A 10,094-nucleotide genomic window follows, 5' to 3' on the forward strand; every position below is an offset into this window, starting at 1 on the left:
TCTTAATTGTGAGCCTTAATAATAACTAATGATGAGTGAATTCTTTCACCAGGGGTCCCCAACCTTTTTTTTTATACCTGTGAGCCACATTCAAATTCAAAGCAGGAAGCAACAAAAGCATGAACAAAGTTTCTTAGGGTGCCAAATAAAGGCTCTGGTTGGCTATTGGGTAGCCCTTATGTGGACTGGTAGTCTGCAGTAGGCTCTGTTTGTCAGTACATGTGAATTCATGCAAAAAGAACTTTGCCCCAAGCCTGGAATTCAAAAATAAGCAACTGCTTTGAGGCTCCCGAGAGCAACATCCAAGGGGTTGGTGAGCAATATGTTGCTTGTGAGCCACTGGTTGGTGAAACTGCCCTAATGCATTTGGATTGAGAAAAAACTTAATGAAAACTCCAAGTGACTCCAATGCGTTTAGAGTGACTTCAATGCATTTGGCATGAGAAGTAAACTTGAAAAAAAGACGCCCACTGACTTTAATGCATTTTGCTTGAAACAAAACACAGTGAAAAAACTCCCACGGTCTTCAATGCCTTTTGCACGAAAAATTACACTGTGAAAAAACAACGGTTGACTTCAATGCTTTTCACAATTTTTTTCGCATTTCACCTAATTTTTCCACTGTTTTGCAAACTTGACGACGAAGGGAAATTGGACGGAGTAGCCCAATGTAGAGCCCTATAATCTATAAAGCAACCTTACACAGGCTCCTGCCCTTTGGACAGCCCCCTCCGTGCCTTGAACGTCTCCCTTACCCTCTGGACATGCACACACCATCATGAATATCTTCCCCCACCGTCCTCATGATGGTCTGCCCCCATGTGGGCGTGGACCTGGATGAAATCGCACCCAAGCAGTCACTCCACTGCCTCAAAATATTATAAGGAACATTTAAAAACTAGAGAACTATATATGGAAAGAATGTTTTCTTTCCTTAGGAATCTCTGGCAAGTGGGAAAGAAAGCAAAATCTGCCCCTAAATTTTACCTTTATGCTGAGTGCCCCCCCCCACCACTTATTTAGTATCTCCTAAACAGGCCCAGTTGACAATTTGGGAGCCTATAGTCTATTTTATAATTGAATTTCTCTGCTAACTTGAAAGAGTAGATGGAATTTGCTGGCTCTTACATAACAAAACATATACATATACTGTATGTGATCTATGAGAAGGCTTGTTCTTTGATTTGGCTTACATCTTCAGACCCAATCCTGTGGGAACTTGATAGCATTCAGGAGATAATGCTTGCTTTTATTTGGTAGGTCTCCAGCAGAAAACACTGTTTTCTTGTTCTACTGAAAAGAATAACACCAAAATAAATACAGCAGTGGAGTAAACAAACAATTTTAAGCCTGACTCATAACAGAGCTTGTAAAAATGTTTTAAATGGTTCCATGTGATTATCCTCCAGAACTGATTAGAAATTCATCTGAGGTCATGAGCATGTCTTTATCAGTGCTGCTAACGTTCAAGTCGCTGGAGGAGTGACAAGAGAGGAATGATATCATAGGAGCTTACAGATTCATTATGGTTCACTACAGCTTGAATTAAAACAAGAGGCATTCTAAATAGGAAGAACAATGGCAAGTTGGAAACTGGAAGGCACAAAGTAGCTGCATGGCTTTGTAACTATCACACATCAAGACCAATACGTCCAAGGGAAAGGAAGAACCCTTGTTTAGTATGTACTACCTCCTATAATTGTCATATTGTTTTATAATGGGCCAATAGCTACTTGGATACCACTACATCTTTCAACCTTGAGTTTCCCAGAGATCCAAATCCAGGGGTATTAAAAATGCAAGGCACAGAGTAATCAAGTAGCGTAAACAAGGCTTGTGCAAATGTATTTCCAGTAAAATATAACATCATACATGAATTCATTGAATATACATATTACTGATACAATGGACAGCAATGCAGGTTAGTATTGCATATGCCCAAATCTAAGTTCCCACAATGACAAAATACCTGCATTGTGGATAAAACAATATCAATTTGTAACAGTCATAACTCTCAGGAAATTAATAATTTGTGAGAGAGGTTCCCATCTGTCCTTGTCCCCAAGCTACAGGGCTTCTATAACAAAAACGATCGCTCCTGATTTTCTTGCCAGAATACTTGTTTTGTGATATGGTTCTTGCAACATTCATTGTGTCAGTTGTCTAGCTCCCAGCAGATCTGCTTTGGCCTAGGTTCCAAATCTACAAGCTTTATCTATTATTATCCTTAACAACAAGTATTTATAGAATGGCAACATATTCTTCAGTGCTGTAAAATAGATGGGTTTATAATTCAAACAAATTACGTATAAATACTGACAGATACAGGGGCTAAAGAGGGCCCTGCTGTTAGACATTTTGATTTTGACTTCTAACTGTCAGTTTCTCAGGTTCTCTCGTTGGCTTTTCTTAATGGAGTGGCTCACTATTGAGGTGAATTATAGTATGTTATAGAATGCCCAATTTTTAGCAACTTTGCAATTTGTCTTCATTATTTATATTTTATATTTTTTGTGTTATTTGCCTTTTTCTTCTGACTCTGAAGTCACTGACTTCATCTAAAAAAACAAATGTCCTGTAAGGCTACAAATGTATTGTTATTGCTACTTTTTATTGCTCCGCTTTCTATTCAGGCTTCTCCTATTCATATTCCAGTCTTTTAGTCATATTAATGCATAGTTGATAGGGTAATCTTGATCCTAGCAACCAGACTGCTGAAACTGCAAACAGGAGAGCTGCTGAAACAGCCAGATAACTCAAAAAACACAAAAAATTAAAACCAGTTCAAATTGTCTCAGAATATCATTCTCTACATCATACTAAGGGGGTAATTTACTAAACTCCAAATGCAAAAATCATGAAAAATTTGTAATTCTTTTTTATAAAATCAGACTTTTAAAAAATAACGAATTTTTCGGAATTTATTAAACCCAGAGGATAGAAAATTCTGAATCAAAAAATTTGGCATGTCAGACCTGTTGAAGTCAATGGGAGAAGTCCCAATGATTTTTTCATGTTTGCTGGGTTTCGCGCAATACCCCGAATTTCTCGCGCAAAAAGAATAACAAATCTGAGTTTTAAGGTGAAAAATCTGTAAAAAGCGTTAAAATCAGATTTTTTTTACCCGCAAAGCAAAGTTTCGGGAATATGTAATAATTAATAAGCATATAAATCCGAGCAGATTTGATCGGAGTTTGTAGCAGAAAATGTTGAGATAGAATTGGACTTTGATAAATAACCCCCTAAAAGTTAATTAAAAAATGAACAACCCTTTTAAATCCGATTCTAGAGGTTTTTCCTCATTTCCATGACAACCACAGTGGTTATCACAATGGTTATCACAATGGCTGCCTTTACCCATATGCTAAAGGTCTGAGCATGCTAGACAGCATGCTGACGTCCTCTAGAGTGAAATTCCGCCACTCTCCATTAATTTCTATGGGATTTTGATATAATGATTTAATAATCTGCACGTCTTCGGACAGCTTTACTTTGCATGAATGGCTACCTTAACTTGATTTTAATAATTACCTGCTCAATATCTACTGAATTAGTTTGCCATCTAGTACTATTTGTGGCAATATTGTACATGCACCTAGAGTTATTAGGTAGTAGTCTGTTGGCCACATGTTTGGATTTTGTTTATTGTGCAGTTTCTTTCAGGCCACTGGCCCAAGCTGCCCTTAATGGAAGTAAAGAGACTTAGTCCACCTGCCAATAATGGACATTGGCATATGGACAGACTTACTATCCAGACTATCCTATTTATTTGTAAATTTTTCTATTTCTATTTAATTACAGGAATGGTGTTTCATGAACTTGTTCTCCTTATACAGGGTTTCTGAGCCCAGTTACTCTTCTTCTAGCTACTCTAGCCACTCCTTTAATGTGAAAATTTTAATAAATGATTAAAAATAGATAATGATGATTCAGGGACATTTAGTCGCCCCACGACAAATCGTCTCTTCTTCGGGCAACTAATCACCCCGAAAAGCCTTCCCGGCGGGCAGAATCTAAATCACCGGCGGGATGGCACTCGGACCGCTTCATTTTCCAAAGTCGCCCCAAGGTTGGAAATCACCGGCGGGATGGCACTGCATGTGTGTGCAGCACATTACTTAGATTGTTCATCAATTACACAAGCCCCTGCCCCAGTACAAGCTTAGAATCCATATTACTTTCACACACACATTAGGGTCAGCTTTTCATCAGGAGTCAAATAACTTCCCTGTATGTTTTTGTCATGCTCAGAACATTCATAAGAATTAGGTGAAAATGATAGGGAACAGGATAAGCTTGTATTGTGTTAGAGTATGTCTCTTCCTTTACCAACTGGAAATATTATATTACGGGGACAAAGGTGCAATGTTGAAGAGGCTAAAGAAATAGAATATGTCATTCGATGTGTGCCTGGAGATATAAATGTTTTCCAACCAATGGCACTCTATATTATAAACAGATAAAAAAAAACACAGATTTGGTTTTCATCTGTTTTTTGATTCTGTCTTCCAAGAATGTCCCGTTTGTCAGAGAAAATTGAAAAATGATGAGTCAGACGACATAAAAGAAATAAAGCTTCATGTTGTAGGATGACACCGTTATGGGAAAGTACACCAGATATATAATAAAAGTGTTTTTTTTATTTTCCATTTCTGGTCAGCATCCAGAGTCTGTTGGGAGAAATGTGAGGAAGGATCAGTTGTGGAAGGACACATTTTCAATCAATCTATAATGTAATGATGTGTTACACTGCACAGCAGATGAAATGTTGTTATTATTTCATGCATTACTGTTGTTAGTATTTTAAAGGAACAATGTATTCACATTGCTGTGACCTTCACTTGGGTATCTGGTAGAACGCCACATCCAAGATTCCAATAAAATCCAAAATAGATCCAGCATTCTGCATTAAGTAAACTGTGTCCATGTGTGATTAGACATATTAAGTACTAAATAATCCAATACTTTATACTTAGACAAAGCTCACTGTTGTTCTTGGATAATTGTATTGTAATTGGTGTCAGGCTACAATATACAAACAATTATCCTGTGATATAAACAGAACAAAGATGGAGTGCAGGAAGGCTGTGTCTTAATAATATAATATACACAATACCCTAGCACTCAGCTATCTAGGTGTCATTCTAAATTTGCAAGCAACAAAGGTAAAATTCCTACATTGAAAAGACACAATTGTTCACACAAATGTGCAAAAGGTTCAAGCCAAGTGTAAAAGTAAATCCACTCAGGGAATACCCATAGCTGCAATCTTATAGAAGCTTACAGTCCTGTGTATGAGGTCAGCCAACTGTCCAGCCCAAAAGGACCACATTTGCATGTTGATGTAGTCCTTGACCAATGGGTCTCCTTAAGCCCCCAGCCCAATTTGGCTTAGCAAGTGGGTGGCAAAATCGGACCAAGATCTGCTCATTAAATGACATCACCAAGCTTTTGGATATCAACATGTATGTCCACATTCTACAGTAGTGATCCCCAATCAGTTCCTTGTGAACAACATGTTGCTCACCAAACCCTTCTATGTTGCTCCCAGTTGCTTCAAGGCAGCTGCTTAGTTTTAAATTCCAGGCTTGAAGGGAAGTTTTGGTTGTATAAAAAAACAGGTGTACCAGTAAAAAGAACCTCCAGTAGGCTGCCAGTCCACAAGGGCTACCAAATAACCAATCATAGCCCTTATTTGGCACCCAAAGACATGTTTCATGCTTGTGTTGCTCCCCAACCCTTTTTACATTGGAATGTGGCTCATGGGGATCCCCGTTCCACATGTATAAGCATATGGAGCTTAAGGAAACCCAAATGTCCCAAAGAGATTAGCAATAAACATTCCTAGAATTCGTAATTGAGTACTCTTTCCTTATAAATAGCCAATAAAGACCTAAATACGCTATATTCTAATCAAGAGGGTACAAAATTAGGTCTCCTTAAACAATAATCCTTCAACGCACAAGCAATGAATTGACTAGAGACAAATTTTCTCTGCTGGAAAACTGTCTAAATGACAAATTATCCCATTTTCTGTGAACATATGAATGTGGCACAGGAGGTAAAAAAAATTAATGGTTTCTCTGGAACAGAACCTGAAAAACCAGATGAACAATAAAGTAGAGAAATATATTCCTTTTTGTGTCAAAATGTGCATCCCTTACAATTTATCTAAAGAGCTTATCAAGCAAACTCAGTAATGGCACAGAAAGCTTCACAGGCAGGTACAAGGAAATCAGCTGTTACAAACATAAACTCTACAGAAATGGGTGTTTGCCAAGGTGAAAAAACTGATTTATTTGCACTTTTAATAATGAAAAGTAATTGACACTATCTATAAATATTCTTTGGAGCACTTGTAGTCTTTATTGGTTCTACTTTTAAAAAGTGGATCAAAAACCTGACGCGTTTCGGCTCTTGCACCCTAAATAATGTGCGGATGGTAAGCGGGGAGCATCTAATTACCAGCAATGCGCAATATGTTGGCGCTCTAAAAATACATGTTAATAATAATTACATTTAAATGAATCAACGTTTGCAATTGGAATTATAAATATCAAGAGAGTTCAGTAAAATGTGCAAGTAATCCTTGCAAAGAACTGCACATTATACTTAAAAGCCTAAAGCTTATGTTCTAGGTATAATATCTTGATTGGAGGTATTTAACTGTTCCGCAGTAATTGTAACTCACACGGTGCAAGGAGAGTTCTTGTTATTACAGTAAGCATTTGGCATGCAAAATGGAAATGTTAAATCTAGTAATTAGAATTGCCAGCAACAGTTACAGAAAAGGACTTGTACAATGAATAAAGAGGCGGAACAGCAATTCAGTAAAGACAGTTATATGGGATTCTTGGGTTGGATTCAAGCTTCAACTCTTTCAGCCTACTCTGTGATTGTTTCTTGGCCAAGTCATTTTGTATTATTCTTCAGCTACAACCTCTACATTTCAGAGCAGACTCTCTCTGTGTACCTGCAGGATCCAGTTCTATTTGCTGCACTGCAGGTGGTGGCTGCCCTCAGGAAAAAAGCTAATTTATTATTGATTGAAACAATTACATTTGTTTTCCAATAGACATTCCCCTTTAATGAGTTAAACATTTAGTATGTGCTTTTTAATTAGGGAAGGCTCTCTGTATATACATATAAATAGTATTTAGATATATACTGTAGATATAATTTATATAGATATGCATATACTATAGATATTATCTTATACAGTTATAGACCCTATTATCCAGAATGCTCCTGACCTTGGGGTTTCCAGTTAAGGAATCCTTCTGTAATTCAGATCTCCATCTGATAAAAAAAAATCAAACATTAAATAAACCTAACATGCTTGTTTTGCCTCCAATAAGGATTAATTATGTATAAGGATTATAATAAGGAAATTATATAATTATATTACTTGGGATCAAGTACAAGTTACTGTTTTATTATTACAAAGAACAAGGAAATCATTTTTTAAAAATTATTTGATTAAAATGGAGTCTATGGGACATGGCCTTCCAGTAATTGAGAACTTTCTGGATAACAAGCTTCCAGATAATGAATCCCATACCTGTATAGATTTTCATATATCTATACATCCAAGACACTATACATTTCATTATCAAACCCTAGTCTACTTGAAAATGTGACCTTTCCTGAACACAACTTTGCCGCTGTTAAAAAGGAAAAATGAGTGAAGAAATGAAAGTAAGAGCATTGTCCGCAATATAACGAATTTGCATTTAGTTTGTATGTTGAAGCAATACTCAATATTTTAAGTAGAGGGGGCTTTGAGGCAATATATCTAGCATGTGGGCTGGAGGGATTACACATACCAGCTTGGACCAGAGAGAAAAACTGGCAACCAAGTCCTCAAAAAGTCTACTGTTCAGAAAGTATGATCAATTAAGTTGCATTGTGGGATACAGTGATGACAAGCACTTCTCTGCATTTTTTTTTTATAGGTTTTTATAGATTTTGATATGTTTAGCTCCCAGTTTCTTTCTTTATTGGGACCCACAATGTTAGACATAAACAGGCCTGGATTTGTGGAAAGGCCATAAAGTGCTGGGCCTAGGGCGGCAGAATGTTAGGGAGCAGCATGCCTCACAACCACACCTGCATTGGTTCAGAAGCACTGGGGAATTGCATGAGATACAATAGTTTTTACAATTTCCTGTTTACCAATCTCCAGTACTCCAGTACAAATGCTGAATATTTGTGCATGTACACAAAGGAAGGGGACGGGGTGATGAACGGCAGCGGGTCTAGGGGCTAGTGATGTGAGGGCCGGCCGAAACCCGATGGACCCTGTGGGTCGGGCGGGTTCAGTCCGACTCTTGCACAAAATCTTCAGGTCAACCCCCGCCAGCCTCCTCACCCGCGACATAGAAGTTCCGGCTTCCGGAGCCGGAATTTATAGACTTCCGCCAGACCCTTTTGTGACGTAACTGCAGGGCGGGCGCAGGTCTATACATGGAGGGCAGCAGCAGGCCCAGGTCTGGTGCGGATTGGGAGGGGGCGTGTTAGGGTCGGGTGCGGGAAAAGAAATTCTCGACCCGCACATCACTACAAGGGGGCATATGCTATGTAAATCCAGCCCTGGACATAAACCCTTATGTTAAGAAGTTCAAAATCAGACCAAAAACTGCCTACACCTGAACATAGTCTAAACACAAGAATAATATTTGCAAATGGACCCTACTATTCCATTAATACTTCCATTATTTTTTTCCCATGGTGCCTCCAAGGGCTTTGAGTTTCTAGCACTCACATTCAGATGGGCTAGTTGTGTGATGACTTATAAGTACAGTTATTGTTTATGTTTAACTCACCTAGGGTCATTACTTCTTCTTTGTAGATGTATTCTATTTTCTAGATCAGTGCTGTCCAAGTTCTGTCATACTGAGGGCCAAAATTTTACTGGCCTATGTGGAGGAGGGCCAATAATGGAAGTCGGTGTTTACCACTCCCCCTTTTAAACCACACCCATTGTAAACCACACCCATATTACCACAATAACTTTTAAAGGAAAACTATACCCCCAAAATGAACACTTAAGCAACAGATAGTTCATATCATATTAAGTGGCATATTAAAGAATCTTACCAAACTGGAATATATATTTAAGTAAATCTTGCCCTTTTACATCTCTTGCCTTGAGCCACCATTTTGTGATGGTCTGTGTGCTGTCTCAGAGATCACCTGACCAGAAATACTACAACTCTAACTGTAACAGGAAGATGTGTGGAAGCAAAAGATACAACTCTGTCTGTTAATTGGCTCATGTGACCTAACATGTATGGTTTGTTGGTATTTTTTTGAGTACAGTGAATCCTACGATCCCAGGGGGCGGCCCTTATTTTTTAAAATGGCAATTTTCTATTTATGATTACCCAATGGCACATACTACTAGAAAAGTATATTATTATGAAAATGGTTTATTTACATGAAGCAGGATTTTACATATGAGCTGTTTTATGCAATATCTTTGTATAGAGACCTACATTGTTTGGGGGTATAGTTTTCCTTTAAGATCATATCCACATTAACAGTGGTAGCACACCAAAAAACCAAATGGTTGGTGCTCACTGCAGGGAAATCACTCATGTGAAAAATTTAAGTCATGTTAAAAACATACCCTTAAATCTATATGCCTCATCCTCCCCTGTGGATAATACAACAACCCCCCAACACATGATTAAACACCTTAGGGGCCCTTAACAACAATTTCCAAATGCTAATAACCCCAAGAACAAACCCCTAACAGGCTTACATCCCACAAGCAACACTGGGCAAGCAGAGAATGGCACACATAGGGAGGCAGGGTCGGGCCAAGGTATTTTTGCACACTAGGCAAAGGCTTCAATCAGTGCCCCCCACCCAGTCCTACATTACCATTTACCATACACACTATTGCCTCCATATATGTACCTGTGCCAGCAGCAGCCAAATATCCATCATATCATCTGTTTACCTGTGCAAGTAGCAGCCAAGATATTGCCCACAAATATGTACTTGTGCCAGCAGCTGCCAAAAGGAAGCTGGGGAGTAATTCTGTCTGGAACAGGGGGTTTATAAAGTTGAAAAACTACTACTACAGC

At 38.3% G+C, this 10,094-nt stretch overlaps 1 long non-coding RNA gene across 1 annotated transcript; it reads right to left on the reverse strand.

Annotated features, from left to right (window-relative positions):
- Window positions 1-3,220: 3,220 nt before the first annotated feature.
- LOC108696633 lies at window positions 3,221-8,889 on the reverse strand. Its single transcript, XR_001932304.2, has 3 exons — window positions 8,826-8,889; window positions 7,254-7,299; window positions 3,221-4,670 (listed from the first exon to the last, which is right to left on the reverse strand). It is a non-coding gene; the product is annotated as an uncharacterized LOC108696633 (long non-coding RNA).
- Window positions 8,890-10,094: the final 1,205 nt, after the last annotated feature.

This window comes from Xenopus laevis, chromosome 7L (assembly GCF_017654675.1).
Source record: "Xenopus laevis strain J_2021 chromosome 7L, Xenopus_laevis_v10.1, whole genome shotgun sequence".
Classification (NCBI taxonomy): domain Eukaryota; kingdom Metazoa; phylum Chordata; class Amphibia; order Anura; family Pipidae; genus Xenopus; species Xenopus laevis.